The sequence below is a fragment of the Dasypus novemcinctus genome, chromosome 21 (assembly GCF_030445035.2).
Source record: "Dasypus novemcinctus isolate mDasNov1 chromosome 21, mDasNov1.1.hap2, whole genome shotgun sequence".
Lineage (NCBI taxonomy): Eukaryota > Metazoa > Chordata > Mammalia > Cingulata > Dasypodidae > Dasypus > Dasypus novemcinctus.
In genome coordinates this window covers 55,983,691-56,006,590 of record NC_080693.1, presented here as the reverse complement: position 1 = coordinate 56,006,590, position 22,900 = coordinate 55,983,691, and the positions used below count along the sequence as shown (strand labels likewise).

Sequence of the window (22,900 nt, the reverse complement as noted above, 5' to 3'; positions counted from 1 at the left end):
AATAACTTGACAAATACTGAATAAAGAAAATGCAGCTTTCAAAATGGTAGGTGAAGCTTGTGGCACTCTCACTGGCCCTTTACCAACCCCTCCTCAGTGCAGTATGGAGCCAGCCTATGCTCCCATTATGGGTCCTGGCCCTGTTCCAGAGGGAGGAAAGAAATCCTGACACACATATAAGGTTCCTGTATGTCAGTGCTAATCTATCATGTGGGAGCATGAAAAACTGTACCAGGAAACTTGTCACAGGCGCACCCTCCTAGAACTTGCCCTGTAGGTAGAAACACCTTCCAGACTACTAAATAAGTGAATGGATAACAATTAAGTGAAAGAAGCCTAAGGCAAAAGATTGCGAGCACCTGGGAGGGAGAGAAAGTCTATTTCACAGGGAGAAGAACGGGCACTCAAATCCCTGTAAATGGGGGAATTCCAAAGGCTATATGCGAAAGCACAAGCCTAGGACAAGACTCAGGCTCAGAAAACTGTGAGAGCACCCTGAACTTTGCATTCACTTAGAGCTGATCTAAGGAGATCAGCTTAGGAGGGCTAAACTCTAAAGAGCACCAGCCAATATAAAGCCAATCTGCAAAGACTGTGAATGGTATTTGTTTGTTTGTTTTTGTTTTTGACATTAGTTTGTTAATTTTCGATAGCTCCCTGGCACACAAGGAAATCTGTCATATCACTAGTTAGCTACAAACTGAAGGAACAAACAGCTGAGGAACTAAATCCCAGAATTTACACTTTAAAATACTAAAAAAAAAAAAAAAATACAAGACAAGACAAATAAAGAAACTGGAAATGATAGTCCATCCAAAGGAACAAGATAAAAATTCACAAACCACCAATGAGGAGACTTTGGACATAGTAGACAAATACTTTTAAAAAACAATCCTTGATATGCTCAAGGAGATAAAGGAAAACATGGAGAAAGAGCTAAAGGAAATGAGGAAAACAACCAAAGAATAATAAAAGAATCCCTTTAAAGAGATAGAAATTTTTTAATAGAACTACACAGAAATACTGGAGTTGAAGACCATAATAACTGAAATGAAAGATTCCCTAGAAAATTTGAACAGCAGATCAGAGCTGGCAGAACAATCAGTGAACTCAAAGACAAGAAAATTGAAATGATTCAGTCTGAGGCGCAGAAAGAAAAAACAATTAACAACAGCAAACAGAGCCTAAGAGACCTGTTGAACACCATCAAGCATACCAATATACAATATATGCACTGAGAGGGAGAAGGAAGAAAGAAAGAGGCAAAAAGAATTTTCAAAGAAAAAATGGCAAAAAAACTTCCCAAATTTAACAAGAGATGAATATGAACATTCAAGAAGTCCAATGAACAGCAAAAACTCAAACAGAACTATACCTGGACACAATAATCAAGTTGTTAAATGCAAGGGACAAGAAGAAAGCTCTGAAAGTTGCAAGAGAAAAGCAATATGTTATGTATAAGCGAGTCCCAATAAGAATAAATCTCAATTTCTCAACAGAAACCACAGAAACAAGATGGAATTGAGAAAAAATATTTAAAATGCTGAAAGAAAACAATTTCCAATCAAGAATTTTAATCCAACAAGACTATCTTTAATAATGAGGGAGAGATTAAGATATTCTGAGATAAAAGCTGGGGGAGTCCATCACCATTAGGTCTGCCCCATAAGCAATGCTAAAGGGAGTTCTTCAGACTGGAAAGAAAGAACACTAGACAGTAGATCGAAGTGGCATAAAGAAGTAAAGAGCTCCAGTAAAGGTAACCATATAGGCAATTATAAGTGTCAATACCATTTTTTTGGATGTAACTCCATTTTCTACCTCTTACAGCTTCCAAAATGCAAATACATAAAAGGCAATGATAAATCTGTGGTTTTAGATATATAAGAATAAGAAATAATTTGTAACAAATACAACAAAAAGATGAAGATGGATGGAGAGGTACAGGAATATTATATAAGTATATGTTACTGAACTTAAGTTGGTATCAAATCAAATATGATTGTTATAAATGTAGGATGTTTAATTTAGGTCCCCTGGTAGCCACAAAGAATATATATGAAAAATATATATACAGAAAGAAATGAGAAGGGACTCAAAATGGTACAATATGAAAAAACCAAATACATGTGAAAGTGTGAATTAACGGAGGAATTGGGAAACAAAAAAGATATAAGACTTACAAAGACCAAAGAGCAAAATGGCTGAAGAAAACCCTGCATTATCAGGAATTACTTTAAATGTAAATGGATTAAATTCTTCAGTCAAAAGGCAGACATAAGCAGAATGGATAAAAAAAGCATGACCGGACCATATTCTGTTTACAAGAGACTTACCGTAAATTAGAAGACACAACTAGGTTGAAAGTGAAAGGACAGAAAAAATATACCATGCAAATAAAAATCAAAAGAGAGCTATACTAATATTAGGTAAAATGGGCATTAAGTAAAAATTACAGGGAACAAAGAAGATCACTATATACTGATAAAGGGATCAACTCAACAAGAAAACATAACAATTATAAATACATATGCACCTAATGGCAGAGCTCAAAATATATGAAGCAAATATTGATAACTCTGAAGGGAGAAAGAAAAAGTTCTACATTAATAGTAGAAGATTTCAATGTGCCACTTAATAATGGATAGAGCATCTAGACAGAAGATCAATTAGGAAACAGAAGACTTGAACAATACTCTAAACAGATAGATATAGAACACCTGACTCAATCAATGGCAGGAAAATACATATTCTTCTAATGTGCACATGGATCCTTCTCCAGGATAGAACATATGTTGGGTCACAAAACAAGTCTCAACAAATTCTAAAATACTGAAATCATTCCATGTATCTTCTCCAACCACAATGGAATGAATTTAGAAATCAATAACAGAGGGAGAACTGGAAGTTTCACAATGTGTAGAAATTAAACAAAGCATTCTTAAAACCAATGAGTCAAAAAAGATTTATCACAAGGGAAAGTAGGAAATACCTTGAGCTGAATAAAAATGAAAACATAACATACCAAAACTTATGGTATATAGCAAAGGAGGTGCTGAGAGGGGAATTTACACATTTATAATGTAATTTAAATGCTTATATTAAAAGAAAAGATAGAATTCAAATGACAACTAATATCACAACTGAAGAATCTGGGAAAAGAAGAGCAAACTAAACCCAGAGCTAGCAGAAAGAAGGAAATAACAATTATTACAGCAGATGTAAACGTAATAGAGAATTTAAAAAAAAAGATTCAGTAAAACCAATCTTGGTTCTCTGAAAAGATCAATAAAATTGACAAAGAAAATGAGAGAGAGAATACAAATAACTAATGAGACATTACTAATGAGACATTACTACTGATCCTACAGAAAAAGAAGGGTTATAAGAGGATAATACGAGGAAAGTAGATGTGCTTCAAGCAGTTGGATAACTGCCTCCACATGGGAGGTCCCAGGCTCAGTTCCCCATGCCTCTTAAAGAAGAGCTGATGCAACAAGCCAATGCAACAAGCAGGGAGCAGATGTGGCTCAAGTGGTTGGGCACCTGCCTTCCACATGGGAGGTCCTGGATTCGGTGTCTGGTGCCTCCTAAAGAAAACAATTAGACACAACAAGCAGAAACAATGAGCAGACACAGCGAGCAGACTGCGCATGGACAGACAAGGGAGTCATGGGGGGGTAGCATGAGCAACTACAAGCCAACACACATTCAAAACGCCTACACTGATTCAAGAAGAAATAGAAGATATCAACAGACATCAAGTCAACAAGATAGCAACAAGAGGTTGAATGAGTAATTTAAAAACCTCTCAACAAAGACAAATCTAGGACAATCCTGCCTAAACGCTTCCAAAAAACTTAAGAGGAAGGAACACTTTTTAACTCATTCTATGAAGCCAACATCACTCTAAAACCAAAATCAGATAAAGGTAATACAAGAAAAGAACATTACAGACCAATATCGCTTATGAATACAAATGCAAAAATCCTCCGCAAATTCCTAAAAAACAGAATCAACAGCACATTAAAAGAAATATAAACCATCATCAAGTGGAATTTATCCCAGTTATGCATGGGTGCTAAGACATAAGAAAATCAATTAATATAATACACTGTATTAATAAAACAAAAGGAAAAAAATCACATGATGATCTCAATTGATCCTGAAAAGGCATTAGACAAAATTCAGCACCCATTCTTTCCCCCCCAACTTGCCCTTCTCCCGCCCTGCTGTTTCTGCTATCTGTGTCCATTTGCTGTGTGATCTTCTGTATCGATTTCTCTTTCTGTCTTCTCTTCTTGTCTTTCTCCTCTAGGATTCACCAGGATTCAATCCCGGGGACACCTGATGTGGAGAGAGGTTCCCCGTTACTTGTGCCACCTCAGTTCCTGGTCTCTGCTGTATTTCACCTTGACTCTCCCCTTTGTCTCTCTTTTGTTGCATCATCATCTTGCTGCATGACTCACTTGCATGGGCACTGGCTCATCACGCAAGCACTCGGCTTTGCTGCGCTGGTACTTGGCTTGCCATGAAGGCATTGGCTCACCACGCAGGCACTCCTGTGGGCACTCAGCTCGCCACGTGGGCACTGGCTCACCATGCGGGCACTCACATGGGCACTCGGCTTGCCATGTGGGCACTTGCGTGGGCACTCAGCTCACAACGTGGGCACTTAGCTTGTTGTGTGGGCAACCACGTGGGCACTTGGCTCACTGTGCAGGCATACTTTCTCTTCTTCTTTTTCACCAGGAGGCCCCTGGGATCAAACTGGGGTCCTCCCAAATGGTAGGTGGAGGCCTTATCACTTGAGCCACATTCGCTTCCCTCAGCACCCATTCTTGATAAAAACAGTTCAAAAAACTAGGAATGAAAAGAAACTTCCTCAATAGGATAAAGGGCACATATGAAAAACCCACAGCTAATATCATACTCAATGGTGAAAGACTGAAAGTTTTCCCTCTAAGATCAAGAACAAGACAAGGATGCTCACTGTCACCACCATTATTCAACATTGTATTGGGAGTTCTGGCCAGAGCAATTAGGCAAGTACAAGAAATACAAGGCATCCGAATTGGAAAGGAAGAAGTAAAACTTTTCCTATTTGCAGATGACATGATTCTATATTTAGAAAATCCTGAAAAATCCACAAAAAAAGCTACTCGAGCTGTTTTAGTTTCCTTGGCTGCTAAAGTAAATAAGATGTATTGGGTTGACTTAAACAATTTGGAATTTATTAGCTCACAGTTTTGAGGCTAAAAGAAAGTTCAAATCAAGGCAACATCAAGACAATACTTTCTTCATGAAGACTGTCATTCTGGGGCTGGCTATTGGCAATCCTTGGTTCTTGGCTTCTTTATCACATGGCAATGCAAATAGTCACCTCTCCTGGCCTCTCTGTTTTCTTCCAGATTCCATTAAATTTCATTTTCTGGCTGCTCCCTCTTTCTGTGGAAACTTCATTCTGCTTATAAAGGACTCTAGCAATAGCATGAAGATCTATCCTGAATGATATGGGCCACCTCTTAACTGAAGTAACTTCATCAAAAGGTCCTACTAACAATGGGTTAACACCCACAGGAATGGATTAAGCTTAAGAACATGTTTTTCTGGGGGTACATATAGTTTCAAACCACCACAAAGCTAATAAATAATTCAGCAAAGTGGCATGGTACAAGATCAACATGCAAAATCAGTACTTTCTATATACTAGTAATAAGCAATCTGAGGAGGAAATCAAGAAAAAATATCCATTTACAACAGCAACTAAAAGAATCAAATATCTAGGGATAAATTTAACTGTAAAGGAGTTGTACATGGAAAACTACCAAACATTGCTAAAAGAAATCAAAGAAGACCTAAATAAAAGGAAGGACATTCCATGTTCATGAATTGGAAGACTAAATATTGTTAAGATATCAGTTCAACCCAGAGCAATTAACAGATTCGACACAACTCCAGTCAAAATTCCGACAATCAGGGAGCAGGTGTAGCTGGTGGTTGAGTGCCTGCTTTGCATGTACGAAGTTCCAAATTCAATTCCTGGTACCCCCTAAAAAAAAAAATCCACCAGCCTTCCTTGCTGAAATGGGAAAGCCAATTATGAAATTTATATGGAGGGGGGAGGGGGGAAACAGATGTGGCTCAAGCAACTGGGCTCCCAACTACCATATGGGGGGGTCCCAGGTTTGGTTCCCAGGGCCTCTTGGTGAAAGCGAAGCTGGCCCACACAGCAGAGAGCTAGTCTGTGCCATGGAGAGCTGACCTGTGCCGTGAGCTGATGCAACAAGATGATGCAACAACAAAAAAAGACATAGAGGAAATGAGACACACACACACACAAATCAGGGAGCTGAGGTGGCTCAGGCGATTGGGTGCCTCTCTTCCACAAAGGAGGTCCCAGGATCGGTTCCTGGTGCCTCCTAAGGAGAAGACAAGAAGAGAAGACAAGCAGACATAGAAGAATGCACAACAAATGGACAGAGAGCAAACAGCAAGAGTGGGTGGTGGGGGATACATAAAAATAAAATAAATCTTTAAAAGAAAAATTTTTAATGGAGGGGTAAGGAGCCCTGAATAGCCAAAACCATCCTGAGAAAAGAAAAATGAAGCTGGAGACTCACACTTCCCAATTTTAAAACTTATTACAAAGCTACAGTAATCAAATCAGCATGGTATGGGCACAAGGACAGACATACAGACCAATGGAAGTGACTGAGAGTTCAGAATAAACTCTCACTTACCACTAAGCTACATCCACTCCCCAATGACAGTTGCTCCCCCAACTGATTTTGACAAGGGTTCCAACTTCGCTCAATTAGGAAAGAACAGTCTCTTAAAATAAAATAAAAAAAGAACAAAGGTGGACCCCTTCCTCATATCATATACAAAAATAAACTCAGAGAGTGGATGTGGCTTAAGCAGTTGAGTACCCACCTCCTACATGGGAGGTCCCAGGTTCAGCTCCTGGTGCCTCCTCAAGAAAAAACAGACAACGAGCAGAAAATGAGCAAAAGCAATGAGCAAACAGATGAAGGATTCCCATCTGGGGGGGAATCAACTCAAAATGGATGACAGACCTAAATATTAGAATGAAAAACTATGAACCTCCTAGAAGAAATCAAAGGGAAGCAACTTCAGGACCCTGTGTCAGACAATGGTTTCTTAAGATTTTACACCAACAGCATGAGCAACAAAAGGAAAAATAGATAAATGGGACCTCATCAAAATTAAAGCCTTTTGTACAAAGGACTTTATCATTAAAGTAAAAACACAACCTACAGAATGGGAGAAAATATATAGAAACCACATATCTGATAAGGGTTTAATACTCAGAATTTATAAAGAAATTTTGCAACTCAACAAAAAGTCAAGTAACCTAATTTAAAAATGGGCAAAAGAGGAAGTGGACATGGCTCAAACGACAGCATCCGCCTGCTATACGGAGGGTCCAGGGTTTGATACCCAGGGCCTTCTGACCCATGGGGTAAGCTGGCCCATGTGCAGTGCTGCCACACACAAGGAGTGCTATGCCAAGCAGGCGCACCCCCACGTGGGGGTGCCCCACACACAAGGAGTGGGCCCCGCAAGGAGAGCACTCCACAAGGAGAGCTGCCCCACGTGAAAAAAAAACCACAGCCCGCCCAGGAGTGGCACCACACACACGGAGAGCTGATGCAGCAAGATGACACACAAAAAAAGAGATACAGTTTTCCCAGTGACACCTGATAATGCAAGCAGACTCAGAAGAACAGACAGTGAATGGACAGGGAGCAGACAACGGGGGGGGGGGGGGGGGGGGCGGGGGGAGTGAGAGAAATAAATAAAATAAACCTTAAAAAAAAAAAGGGCAAAAGACTTGAACAGCTGTTTCTCCAAAGAAGATATACAAATGTCCAAAAAGCATATGACATAATTAGCCATTAGGGAAATGCAAATTAAAACCAAAATGAGATACCATTTCACACACACTAGAATGGCTACTATCAAACAAGTGGAAAAAAATAAGTATTGAAAGGATGCCTGGCACCGAGGGATTACTACCAAGTATTAATCAGTGATGCATTTGGAGATAGACCTTGATCAAAAGGGGGAAATATTAAATAAGAGAGTTTTTATGGCTAGGAGATTTAAAGTGAGTTCAGAGGTCATTCCAGAGGTTACACTTACGCAGGTCTCAGACAGACTTCACAAACTGCCACCATAAATAAAGTTTCAAACAAAAGTGCTCCTGAGGGGAGCAGATGTGGCTCAAGCAGTTGAGTGCCCACTTCCCACATGGGAAGTCCCAGGTTAGGTTCCCAATGTCTCCTGAGGGAAAAAAAAACAAAACAAAAACTAACAACAAGCAAAGCAAAAGAAAAACCCAACTCGGGGAAAGCGATGTGGATGTGGCTCAGTGGTTGAGCACCTAGCTTCCCACATACAAAGTCCTGGGTTCATTCCCTGGCCCCTGGTACCTTACCAAAAAAAAAAAAAAGTGCTCCTGAGGTCCCCAAGGGCATCTGGACATCATAGGCAAGCCACCACAGCCACATAAAATCAACACCGTCTCAGTGGGTTCTATCTGGGAATATATGAAAAAAATACCCCAATTTAACATAGTTATACTTATTTCTAAAACCAGTAATGATTCTTCTATTTCTCTTATTTGAACCAATAATTTTCAAATTACCTGTTAAGTATATTTCTCAGAGACTTAAAGCCTTGGATTGATCCTATGCAGGTTAAGCCCTGAAAATCAGCAGATATGTAGCCAACTCCTACTCTCTAGTTCTTCAGGCTTGCCCTGGACAACTAACAAAATGATGATGATGGATGGATCAGTCCCATCCCCAATACAAGGAGTATCTTCAACAGGAAGCAAAACAATTCCTTCCTCTGCCCCATAATATCTATGTCCCTTTTCAGCCTGAAGCAGATGGAGATTTGAACCCAAATCCTCAAGACTGAAGAATGAACAAAAGAAGGGGAGAAGTAACCACTGACTGAAGCAGATTTATTGTTAATTGTAGTTATCTTGTGTTAACTGAATAACTTGAAATACTGATTTAAAAAAAAAAAAAAAGAGGAGTTCTACAAGGCCAGTAGGAGCACTAACTAAAAGTGGCCCTGCGATTGCTCGGTCAGTCAGTGATAATGCCTGGGAAGCGTGGAAAGGAGGTCTCCAAGTATGGCCCATGGGAATCTGTGCCAGCACAGAGACAAAGTGATAGCCTTAGAAGTATCCAGTCCAGGCGTGGATGGATTTCTGAAATCCAATGAGAGACAAAGGCTAGCCAAAGCAAGATGAGAAGGAAGATAAAAATGCCTGGTTGCACAAAAACAGCAGATCCCGGAGAAACAGAAAAAAGAGCCAAGCTCCACGTGAAAAGCAAACTGAAGGATGGTGAAAACTAGAAAAGCAGTGCCAGCAGGAGGACCAGAAGAGGGCAGCCGTGTAAGAGAAGAGGAAGCAGAAGTTCTGGGAGGAGCAGCTGGAGGCAATGATACTTTGGTCTGTGGTCCCTGAAGCAGACGTAGCAGCTAGAGCTAAAGAAGTGCTCATCGGAATGTAGAATGGTACAGCCACTGTGGAGAACTGTTTAGCCAGTTCCTAAGAGAAAGTGAATATAGACTTGGTATGTGACACTACCACTACTACGTATATACCCAGAACTGAGAGCAGTGACACAAAAAGACATTTGCATACCAATGTTCATAGCAATGTTATTCACAATTGCCAAAAGATGGAAACAACCCAGGAGTCTATCAATCAGAGAAAGGATAAACTAATCATGGTGTACACACATGATGGAATATTATGCAAATGTAAGAAAAAACGAAACCATGAAGCATATAACATGGAGGAACCTGGAGGACATTATGCTGAGTGAAGCAAGTCAGACACAAAAGTATAAATACTGTATGATTGTGCTACTATGAACTAAATATATACTGTGTAAACTCATGGAATTAATAACTAGAATATAGGTCACCAGAAAATAGGAGGTTAGAGAATGGAAAACTGAGGATTTATCAGTATAGCCCTGGTAAAAACGTTCGTTAATCTTTGGAAATGAATAGAAAAGGTAAAAGCATATCACAGTGTTTGTAACGAGCAGTCCTATTATATAGGTATGACAGTGGTTGAAAGGAAAAGTCTAAGGTCATATATATAACTAGAAGGAAAGCTAAAAAAATGTACCATGGGACTGTATAACAATGAAACCTCATGTGAAATATGAATAATATTGCATATATAAAACTGTTTTTCTCTGAAACTGAACAAGTCTATGTTAATATTACAAGATGTTGATGTAAGGCAAAAATACAACCAAAGAAAACTATGGTAATAAATTAACTATATAAACTATAGTATTAATAATCGTCCAGTAAGGGTAAAAAAAAAAAAGAAATATACTAAGGGAAAGAAATTTGACACAAGGCACTACATATTGCTTGATTCTATCTATACAAAATATAAATACTAACTAGAGACAGAAACAGAATAGCAGCTATGTACAGCAGGGGAAGCATAGAGAGATTGACAGGTAGTAAGTTTTTGCTTGTCTGTTTTTTGTTTACTATTATTGGAATAATGAAAATGCTGTAATAATGACTGAATTGATGAATGCACAACTATGTGATTATATCAAATACCCCTGATTATACACTTTGGACTGATTGTGTGCTTTATTAATATGTATCAATAAAATTGATTTGTGAAAAAAAAAAGCATATACACGTTCTCCAAAGAGCATGAAGCCATCATACCCAGGGTCTCCCATGAAATACCACCTTTCTTCCTTTCCCAACTGAGAAACTCCCAAGAAGAAAGCATAAAAGAAAAGACAAACAAGGAACAGGACAGTGTCATGGGCCAGGAGGCGTTTGGATCACCTAGGGAGGAGACTCCCCAGAAGCAAGTTGTGGACAGGCATCTCTCCAAAAAGCATGCTGCTTCAGGAGGGAAGGCCAAGAGCCACGAAGCCTCAAGCCATAAAGCCTCAGAGAAGCCCACAGCAGGCAACACTTAGGTGGAAGAGGCTGCAAAGTTTCTGGCTGAGAAGAGACCACAGGCCCAGATCCAGAAGGCACAGAAGGAACAAGAAGAACTGGAGAAAGAAGAACAAGATAGACTGGAGAGCGAGGAATTGAAAAGAAAGTCAGAGGCAGAGAGGAAAAGACGTCATGTAGAAGAAGCCTGTACATAAGAAGAAAGAAAGCAGCAAGAAGATGAAAAAAGAAAGGCAGAAGAGGAGGTCAAGAGAAAGGCTGAGGAGGAGCTGTCATTGAAAGAAAAGCAAAAAAAAAAAGCTATGCTTGAAAAGTCTAGAAAGAGAACAAATCATATTGCAGATTGAGCAGAAGTGACCGTAGAGGAAGAAAAGAAGAAACCACGAAGAGAACAAGGTAGAGCGATGTTATCTCCAGAAGTAAAGAAAGAAGACCCTAAAGTGGGGTTTCAGCCCGTTCTGTGTGTGTATGTGTATTTGTGTGTAAAATAAGACAAAACCAGTTGTCTCCAACAAAATAGAAATCAATGTGTTGAATACCTGCTGGGAAGTTCAAGGTGTGGGGCCCACAGAAACTTTTCCCAGAGACATCTGCACTAATGGGCTTAAACTAGTCAGGAGACTTATTCATCTAGACACCCCTGATGGGAAATCAAAGAGTCTAGATGACTGAAAAAGTTCAGTCTATGGATATGAGTTGGTGTTTGGAGAACCTGTGGAGCTGTTGGTTAGTGAAACCCCGGCTGACCATCTTGCAGAAGCTTCTGTCATCCTTAACCTCTGGTTGCCAAACGATTCACTCTGAATATAATTGTATTCCTAGGCAGCATGTCAAACATTGGTGACACTTTGATTGAAACCTTGAGCCCTGAGCCTTGTTGGGCTTTGGTGAAGTTTCATTTTATGGTTTTATTTACAAGCTTCAGCTGCTGATAAAGCACTTCCAGTACTTCTCTATTATCATAGAGATCCTCTTACATGATGCCAGTTTGGAAATTTACTTTATAATCATCCTTATTTCCAAAGTTAGAGCACATAAGCATTTAGATGTCTTCACTTACAAATATTCTACACCTTTACTCAAACTCTATTTAATTACCTACAGAACTTGAGGTGCATATCTCTGTTTGAAAGAAGAAATTCATGAGCATCACCACTCTCCCGCTCCTGGGGTATCTTCATTGGAAGATACTGTCAAGACGCCCTTCTTTATTATTAAGCTTATCCACCTGCAAAATGCATTGCCCCACATTACTCATTTGGGGCTAAAATAGTAAGTCCAGCTGAGTTAGGAATTAAAGTGTATAGTGATTTCTGTTCTACTATGCATATACACTGGCAACTGCACATAGCTAGGACCTTTTCATGTTGTACCTTAAAATAAACAAATCATAGTACCTCCAAACCACTGAGTAGCTTTTGGGTTGAATGAATGACTGATGTCTCATTTGCAGGTAGTTAGTTTTCATGCTGTTTGTTGCTACTGTTTTTCTCTTGGATCCCAAGGGTTTTGTTTGTTTGCTCAACTCTAATAACACCAGACACAAATGATCAGTTCTCTGAAACGAGGGGGTTCTGAATTGGACCCAGTATGTCACTTTAACAGACTGTAACTTAAAAACTTCTGGATGACTACTAACAGAAGAAATTGTATCACTGATGGGGAGAAAGTGGCCACAGTAGTTGCTAAGGGCAGGGAGTGGGAAAAAGAGATATGATGAGGGGGCATTTTTGGGACTTGGAGTTGTCCTAAATGATATTGCAGGGTCAGATGCTGGACAGTATATATCCTGCCATAACCCACTGAATGTACTGGGGGAGAGTGTGAACTACAGGGTAAACTACTATCCACGTGGTGCAGCAGTGCTCCAAAATGTGTTCAGCAAGTGTGATGAGTGTGCCACAATGATGGGGGAGGTTGTTGGTGTGGGAGGAGTGGGTTGGGGGGATGGGTGGTATACAGGAACCTTTTGTTTTTTTATAATTTAACCTTTTTTTGTGATGTAGGTATCTTTAAAAAAATACAATTTACAAAAATGATGGGGGTGGGGGGTGGGATGTGGGTTATACAGGAACCTCATGTTTTTTTAAAGTAATGTTCTATGTGATCTATTAACTTCAATTTTATAAAGTGTTATTTAAAAAAAAAAAAACTTCAGGATGAGGGAAAAATGACATGAGAATGTATACTCCACACATTTTATGCCATATATTGATGTGTCTTCTTAATTTAATTTCTTGTAGTATAATGTGACTTTTGGATTAAAATGATCTCCTGGTGAACAATGAGTGCTTTGGAAGGATCCATAATTCTGAGAAAGGTTTGCAGCCAGGAGGTACAAAGAAGTCTCAATAATCCTGTTCATGTGCTTTTAAAACCAACTACACTTTAAGAATGTTAGTTATGGAAACTGTGTATGTTTGTGTGTACATATATACATAATAAAATACATGCCTCTAACAATGCAGTGCCATTTATCTTGATCAATAAGAGGGGAAAAAATCCCTCTGATGATAAGCACACAGAAAATGATAGTATGGTTCTTCTGTCTTCAAACACTGTCTTGGGAATGGGTGTAGCTCCGTAGTTGAGTGCCTGTCTCCCATGTACTAGGTCGCGGGTTCAATTCCCCATACCTCCTAAAAAAAATTGCCTTGCCATCTTTTCCTACAGTTTTATTTTCCTCAATGTTAAAAAAGCTGTAAGAATTACCATATGACACTGGAATCCCACTTCCAGTTATATTCCCAAAAGAACTAAAAGAAGGGATTCGAACAGATGTTTGCACATGATGTTTACAGTGGCATTATTCACAACTGCCAAAAGAAAGAAGCAACCCAAGTCCTCCATGGATTAACAGATAAGCAAAATGTAGCATATACATACCATGGAATATTATTCAGCTATAAAAAAAGTGAGGCTCTGATACATACATACAACATAGATGAACCGTGAAGACATCATGTTACGTGAAAAAAGCCAGATACCGAAGGACAAGTATATGATCTCACAGATATGAAATCAGCAGATTCATAGTCAGATATTAGAATACAGGCTACCAGGGGCCAGGATGGGAATAGGAAATGTGGAATTAATGCTTAATGGGTACAAAATTTCTGTTAGAAGTGATGGAAAAGTTTTGGTAATGAATGGGAGTAATGGTAGCAAACACTGTGAATGTAATTAAAACTACTGAATTATATATTTGAATGTGGCTAAAAGGGTAAGTTTTTGGTTGTAATATGTTACTAGAGTTAATTTTTTTAAATCATAGGACTATTACAACACAAACAGTGAACCTTAATGTAAACTATGGACTATAGTTAAGTATACAATTATAATAACATTCTTTCATCAAGTGTGACAAAGGGGGAAACGGATTTTGGCCCAGTGGTTAGGGCGTCGGTCTACCACATGGGAGGTCCGCGGTTCAAGCCCTGGGCCTCCTTGACCCGTGTGGAGCTGGCCCATGCGCAGTGCTGATGCGTGCAAGGAGTGCCGTGCTACACAGGGGTGTCCCCCGCGTAGGGGAGCCCCACGCGCAAGGAGTGCACCCAAAAAGAGAGCCGCCCAGCGCGAAGGAGGGAGCAGCCTGCCGAGGAATGGCGCCGCCCACACTTCCCGTGCCGCTGACGACAACAGAAGCAGACAGAGAAACAAGACGCAGCAAAAAGACACAGAAAACAGACAACCGGGGAAGGGGAGGGGAATTAAATAAATAAAAATAAATCTTTAAAAAAAAAAAAAGTGTGACAAAGGTACTAACACATTAATACAAAGCACTAATAACAGTGGGGTTATATGGGAACCCTATTTTCCGCATGATTTTTCTGCATACCTACAACTTCTTTAATACAGAAAAATTACATTAAAAATAAAAGGATAGTCAGAGACTGCCTCTATGAAAAGATGACATCTGAGCAAGGTCTGAATGAAAAGAAGTCAGCTATGCAAAGATTTGAGGAAAGAGCAGTTTTCAGAAACAATCAATGCAAAGAAAGGACTTGAGATAGGAATCAGCAAGAAAGTAAGGCCAATGAGGCCAGAGCAGGGTAAAGGTTGGGGAGGACATTACAAATGAGGTCCAAGGGACATACAAGCAGCAGATCACATAGGGTCTGGTATACCCCTCTGCTGGATTTTATTCCAATCACAGTTGATCAGTCATGGAAGAGTAAATTGAAAGCAGGTGAAAGACATAATCCAAATACTGTTTTTAAAAGAGCATTCTGATCACATATGAAAAATGGACTATAGGGAGGCAAATATGAAATCAAATTATAAAGATCCATAAGAAGATGTTTTAATAGTCTCAGTAAGTGATAACAATGGCTTAGACTTGGGTGGCAACAGTGAAGATTGGGAGAAATGTTCAGATTATCTATTTTGGGGACAGAGCTAACAGAACTTGCTGATAGTGACAGGGCATTGTGTGGGGAAAAGCAAGGCTAATTCCTAGGTTTTGACTTGAGCAAGCAGGAAGATCAGTTAATATCATTAACTGAGATGTAGAAGACTAGAAAGAGCAGTTTGAAGGAAGGGAAGAGAAACAGATATCAGAAGAGAAACAGATATCAGGAGTTTTATTTTAGATGTTGCATTAAACTGTTGGTTACCTAGATTCTCCGATTTTGTTTAAATATTTACCCTTAGACAAAGTGATCCCTCCCTCAGCTGAAGGGTAAATCCTAATTTCTAATCCCCTCCCCTTGTCAGTGACTGGTTTAGAAACGGGCCCATGAGCAGGTTTTGGAGGCTAGATTTGAATAAAAGTCTACAGGGAGGCTTTTAGGAAAGGTTTCCTAACTTCTTGGGGGAAAAAAAGCAAAAGGAAGAAACCATCATCATCATCTTCTGCTGTACGTCATCTTGTCTGTATGTGATGACTACGATACCCATCTTGCAACCATTATGGGAGTTGGCAAAGGACAGGCAGACATGTCGAAGCTGGCAGAACAGAAAGGTGGAAAAAACATGGGTCTTGGATGCTGTCATTAAGCCATGGACTTAGATCAGTCCTAGACTGTGGAATCTTATTATTTGTGGTAATCAAATTTCCTTTTCAAACTATTTTTTAACAAATTATTTTTAACAAATGTATTTTATTGATACATATTAATAAAGCAGAAATCCATCCAAAATGTATAATCAATGGTATCTGGTATAATATCATAGTTGTATACTCATCACTTCAATCATTATTACAGTATTTTCATTATTCCAATAAAAAAAAAAACTCATTACCTCACAGTCTCTCTATGCTTCCCCCATAGTACCTAGCTGCTACTGTTTCCATTTCCCTAGTTTGTATTTACATTTTATAAAAACAGTCTTATATATGCAACATTACCCATATTAATATTTCACATGAGGTTTCACTATGTTATACAGTCCCATGGTATATTTTTTAGTTTTTCTTCCAGTAATTCTAAATTCTTTTTTAAATTGGGTTTTCTATTATTTGAAGCTTAAAGCACCCTAATTTATAGTTTGAGGGGCAAATTAGACATCTAAGTGAAGCTGCCACTATCCATTGAATATAAAGAGTGTGGATATCCAGAGAGAAAAGTCAGGGCTAGAGTTATATATTTGGGAGACATAAGCATACAGAAAGAATTTTTTTTAATTCAAACTTTATTTCAAGTTGAAGAGATAAAATAACATACAAAAGGCAGCTCAACAAGGTATGGAAGTATTACTCCTAAAAAGTTCTGTCCAGGCACTGTTATCTCATCTAATCCCAACAACACACTCAATTGTTCTTCCCATGTTCAGAAAGATACACAGATGAACATAGATTAAATGGCATTGTTAAGGTGTCCTTATTAATGAAGAAAATAGAGAAAAAAATGCTTAATAATTATTCATGCCTCACAAAACCAAATCCCATATTTTTTCACCTTTAGCATTAATATAGCAGCTTCTTTGATTTTGCTACAAAACATTACAATACTTTTGTTAACTATAGTCTAGACATTACATTAGTTATATTTCCCCATGTATCACCACATTCTTAACACACTGTAGTAAAAGAACTTTCCTGTATTTATATTATTAACCACAAACCTCACTACTTCCAAAATCATTGTTATACATTCCCAATATTATCCTCCATCTGTCCTCCAACTAACATTAATCTTCCTAGACTACTTGTTTCAACCACAATCACACCCATGAATCAACAGAGTTTGTTACATTCATTATAATGTATTACCATCAGGTCCAACCACTACCACATATTTACACTGACCTTATTATACATTTTACATACAGAAAGAATTTAAATTTGGGGGCCAGGAAGACAGAAAAGGGGCTGTACACCAAGTCTTCAGGCACCTCAAGGGCAGAGATGAAAGAACCAACAAAGAAGAGAGAGAAGAAATTAACACTGAGGTAAGAAGAAAACTACTCAACTGCAGTGCACAGAAGCCAAACGTAACACAGAAAAGAGTAACTGTTGAATTTAGTGACTGAATAATTCCTTATCATGAAGACCTCCTGTCTTACCACCCAGTCCTTCTCCTTGTTAAAACAGTAATTAGTGTAATGGTTAAGGTTCAAACTTGGGCTGAGTTCTGGAACTATCATTAGGGATTAACTATGGGGTCTACTTAACCTCTTTTAGCCTTGATCTTCTTGAAAAATGAGGATAATAATAATAAATCTCTTATAGGGCTAGTGAGAGGATTAAATTAGATGATGCATGGAACATTAACACAACACCTGGCACAAAAACAGCAATAATAATAATTAGCCTTCCTTATTCCTATATCTAAGCTGCTAGGGAAAAAAAATCACACTGGTGCTGCCATATATTCCTGCTGTCCAACCTCAGGTAGGCCCTTACTGGCATTTAGCAATACAGCTACCTCTCGATTCCCACAGACCACAACTTATTGCATATACCCATCATTCTCCTCCAACCTTTCATCTCATCCAGGTCCCTCTTTTCAAATGATCCTACTTCATACTGCACAGAAAAAATTAAGATTATAAGAATGTATTCCCTAAACTTGTCTCTATCTGTTTCTTCCATCTCTGTCTGACCTCTAGGGTGACTTCACTCAGAGTTTAGGTACTCAGGCTTTGTTGATCCCACTCCCTCCAGGCTCTAACAGATACAAGATTTGTTCACTTGGTAATAATGTCCCACACATCTCCTCTCATTTCTCTATAGGATGATCACCCATGGTACTAAGTCACAGTCAAATCTCTATCTGTAAAAACAATAAACAAAGCAAAGCAAACTTTCCTAGTCTAAGTCCATCGCTAGCCACAATCTCTCTCTCCTTCCTTCTGTTCCCAGCCAGGATCTCAGGATCTTGTCCATGTTCTTGTTTTTCATTTTCTCATCATCAATGTATGCCTTTTTAAATTAGAGAAGTTATAGGTTTACAGAAAAATCATGCATAAAATACAGAGTTCCCATATACCACCTATTATCAATTTACTATTCAACCCACAGCAACTGGACTTCTGTTTCCATCACTTCACTGAAACTGTAAGTCAGCAATGACTTCACAACTGCCAAGTCCAAAGAGCAATCTCATCTTACTTCAAGTCTAGGTAGACAAATAATACTAAACATTCCCTCTTCTTAAACTCATTCTCATCATTATTCCTTCCACTTCTTTGTGTTTCTGACACTCCTTTGAAACTTTTTTCTTCCCCTGCTCATCTTCTAAATACCGATTTCCAAGGTTCTATCTTTATTAATACTCTTATCACTCTTCTAAGTGATAGCTCATGCATTCTTATGGCTTCAAATATCATCCATATGTTGAGGAAACCCAATCTTTACTGCCTAAGGCAGACCTCTCTTCTTTGACAATTCTCCATCTGGCCAGATACAGTGTGGTAAGGTAGAAAAAGTAGGCCCTTTGATGCCCTTATCATCACAGGTGATTATATCCTCTCTGACCCTCAGAGATAATGTACAAATGGTATCTATCATAGGACCTGGCCCATTAGTTAGAGAAACAAACAAACAAATAAATGCTAATATTATAGGCTTCAAGAAGCAACTGTCCAGAAACATCTCTTATCACTCTGCAAGTTAAAAAAAAAAAATTACAGACCCACCTACACTACTAAACTACCTACCCAAAAGATGCATATGCTAAATCACTACAGAAGAATTGTCTATTTGGGGGAGGGGAATACCTACAAACAAAGATCATTTGTTCATACATCATTAAATAAATGTTAACATTTTGTTCTCTGTATAAATGGTGTCACAGTGACAGATATATATACACACACACATATATATATAGCTCTATTAAGCAAAAAGTAGCCTGTATAACGATTCAATTGTTAACTCGTTCATTATTTTTTTTCAGACACTATGCTAAGCCTTCAATTATAACTATATACAAGACAGTCCCTGCTTTCTGGAGTCTCCGAATCTAATGAGGAGCACAAACAAATCAGCAATGACCACATAGTATGATAAATATCACCACAGAGAGTACAGAGCATAGCCAGTCAGGCAGCCAAGGAAGGAGTGTCATGGGTGTGTGGGAAACTTCACTAGAGGACTCAACTGCCAAGGTGTAACTCACAGAAGAGTAGGAGCTGTTAGCCAGGTGAAAGTCAGGAAGTGAGTGGCAAAAAGATGAAAGTGAGAAGAGGAAGACTGATGGAGTCAGGAGAATACATAAAGACAAAGAGATTGTATTGTGATGAGGAAGAGTAGGAGCAAAGGAAGGTGGTAGAACAGAAGCAGGAATAGAACTAAAAATAGAGGAGAAGTTTGAAGGTTTTTTTTAAGATGGGAGAAACATAAGCATGTTTAAATGCTGATGGGAAGAACACCCTTAAACAAAAGAACTCCATTACAAGAAAACATTTTGGAATCCATCATAGTAGGAGTTCATAAAACTTTTGGAAACTATATATAGAAAGAAAAGTATGATAAAGCTACAATCTTAAGCTCCAACTCATTTCAGAATACATCAACCAAAAGAAAAAGACAGACACATTACAAAAAGCGCAAGGAAAGGTAATACAGTGCCTAATTTTCTCTTGGTTATATTATAAAAATGATTCCAATATTAAACACAAACTCAGAGTACTAAATCACAAATGCCCTGGTATTTTCAAGTGAAAGATATCTATAATATACCTACCTAAAAGCAATTTCATTTGTTTTTCATTTCTATAATATGCCTACCTAAAACCAATTTTCATTTGGAATACTTTCAGTCATCACTTCCTCAAATCTGGTAAGCCTTCCCCGCCCCCCCCCCCCCCCATTTTGGTCTTACTGAAGAAATATGTCATCTTGAGATAAGCTTTCTATAAACTTGTGTACAACAACCACATAAGAAAATATTAAAACATTTTTATGTTCACCTTCAGGAAATTCTAAACTTTAAAACCACTCTAAATTATAATATGACCACTTCAAAGAAAAGGGGACAATATCAAAGTTAAGACCAAAACAGCTTTTGACACAAACCACTGCATTTTGCAGAAACAGTAACCTAGTTTCATTTTGAATGTCCTGTTTATTGCCCTCAAGGGATCTGCAACTTTCGAGCAAGAATTTTTTCATTAACTGCCAGGTAAAGCAGAGACTGCAAAGAAAAAAGTCAATACATCTTCATGCTACAACACATCTCAACTCCTAATTTAAAGGGAAAAAAGTGCAGTCCTTATGCATACACACACATACATATACTGGTTATGTCTCTTATTGGTGGCATAACACTAAAATTTTAACTCAAAGCTAAACTACAGAACATGGGCAATTTAACAATCTGTTTGTGAAGAAGGAAAATCCTCACATAAAGTTATTCTTGGCTATTTGCTCCCTAACACAATAACTGGTCAGCAATAACCCGAGTTAGAAAAGCTGATGAAAGAGTATAGGCAGTTTGAGATTATTTATGAATTCCAAAACAGAGATTATATTTGTAAACTTGTCTGTTTCTCTGGGCAGGATAACCCTTTGATTGCATTAGATTCAGCTGGGCCATCTGATTAAATTATGTAAAGATTAGGGCTTTGATTCAACCACATCATTAGAATCCCAGGCCCTTTGGTGGATGAATAAAACAGACTCTCACACAGAAGAGAGATACACAGGAGAAGAACACAGAGGAAGAGAGACAGCTCCACAGACACAGCAGAGGTCCTTGGAAGAGAGATGAGCCTTAATGCCAGCCTACCGATGAGATCAGAAGAAGCTGGGACCATGCAACCTTAAGAGGAATGGCAAGTCTGAACCCTCCAGAGACTAACAGCCATCTTGCTACAACACATGGCAACAGACTTTGGTGAGGGAATTAACTTACTCTTTATGGCCTTGTTACTGTATGCTTTTACCCCAGATAAATACCCTTCATAAAAACCCAACAGATTTCTGGTACGTTGCATCAGCACCCCTTTGGCTAACTAATACAAAGATGTTCAAATAAAAAAGATTTTCTCCACATAAAATTCTTGACTACCTTTTCATAAAATATGGTTCTCTAGACGAATTGTGAAGGACTGTGCATATTTCAGTAGGTCAAAAAAATTCCAAACATCCAAATTTCTGAATGAATTATCTGTTCAAGATGCTATCTCCCCATAAATTACAAAGGAGTTATTTTTAGGATATAAATTAGTAACAATATACATTTTAGACGATTATATCTTAACTGCACTGAATGTCTAAAATATGAGCCTATGAGCCTCAAAGGCACTGAGCCCAAGAGGAAGTGAACAGACCCCTGGAGCTTGCAGACAAATGAGTAGGTGGAGGAAGTATTTATGTGGGGAGATGATTTTTATACAATGCCTTTCTTAATCTATAATCTAAAGAAAACCACAGCTCTTCACAATATGTGTATTATAAGTAGATGTAATTAGTCCAAAACCTTAATAAATATTTTGTTTGCTCTTTGTGCATGTGTATAACTTTTGTCATAATCCAAATTCAATGAGTGGTCAAGATAAAAGTGAATGCTGTCATACTACCAACACGACCAAGCAGGCTGTGCAGTCAGAGACTTAGGAAAATAGGAGTAAGTCTAATTCTCTTTCACTTAATCATGTTTAAGAAAATATTTTAAATAGTAATGTGGATTTTTATTGTGATATTCCTAAATATACTTCCCTTGTCAAACATCGAAGAATTTTCACAGTAGTTCACATCTATGCAAATTTTCTATCACTAATCTTACAATATCTTCAAGAAATGTGACAAGAGCAACCAAGGGCAGTTTTGATGACAGAAACAACGTGTAATCTGTCCTCTGGTCCCAAAAAAATTTACCTAAGAATCAGAGAGTCAAGTGGGTATTAATCTCTTTAACAAATGGAGGAAACTCTGAAAGAGCAAGAAGTAGTCAAATATATAAATGCTATGCTCTTTCTCCCTTAAAATAAAATCCAACCAGATAATAGATGATTATTTTGTTTTTTGAAGTAGAGGTAAGGAGGGGTGGCAGTAAGGTGGTTATCTAGATTCTCTAACTTTCTTACAATGAACATGCATTATTTCTGTAATAAACAATCCTAAACTTAAAAAAATTTTTTAAAAACTTGAATTCATCAAACCCATTCAGATTCAATATCTAAGATCATTCAGATCCAAGTGTTGATGAAAGTTGACAAAATCTAACCAAGCCTCAAAAAACCAGCAGACTTTTATTAACATTCAACAAATATTTACTGAGTGCCTACTATGTGCCCAGTGGCACAGACACAACTGTGAACACAAAAGATAAGGTTCCTGTTCTCAGGAAGCTTACAGTTCTGCCAATTAGTTTGCAAGACCAAAAATTATATCATAATTTAGAAACATATAGGACACTGTAACCTGACAAAAATAGAGAAAGAAAATTTATAGCAACTACAATTTTGTCTTCAGTGGAACTTATTATATAGATCTGGCTAAAAGTAAGGTTTA

The 22,900-nt window shown here is 38.2% G+C and overlaps 1 protein-coding gene and 1 pseudogene across 1 annotated transcript in view; one reads left to right on the top strand and one right to left on the bottom strand.

The window, feature by feature from the left end:
• ZNF652 (zinc finger protein 652) overlaps nucleotides 1-22,900 on the bottom strand; it is a 110,310-nt gene that overhangs the window by 68,893 nt on the left and 18,517 nt on the right. The gene's annotated exons all lie outside the window — the stretch shown is intronic.
• On the top strand, nucleotides 9,829-11,842 carry LOC111763394 (MAP7 domain-containing protein 2 pseudogene; annotated as a pseudogene).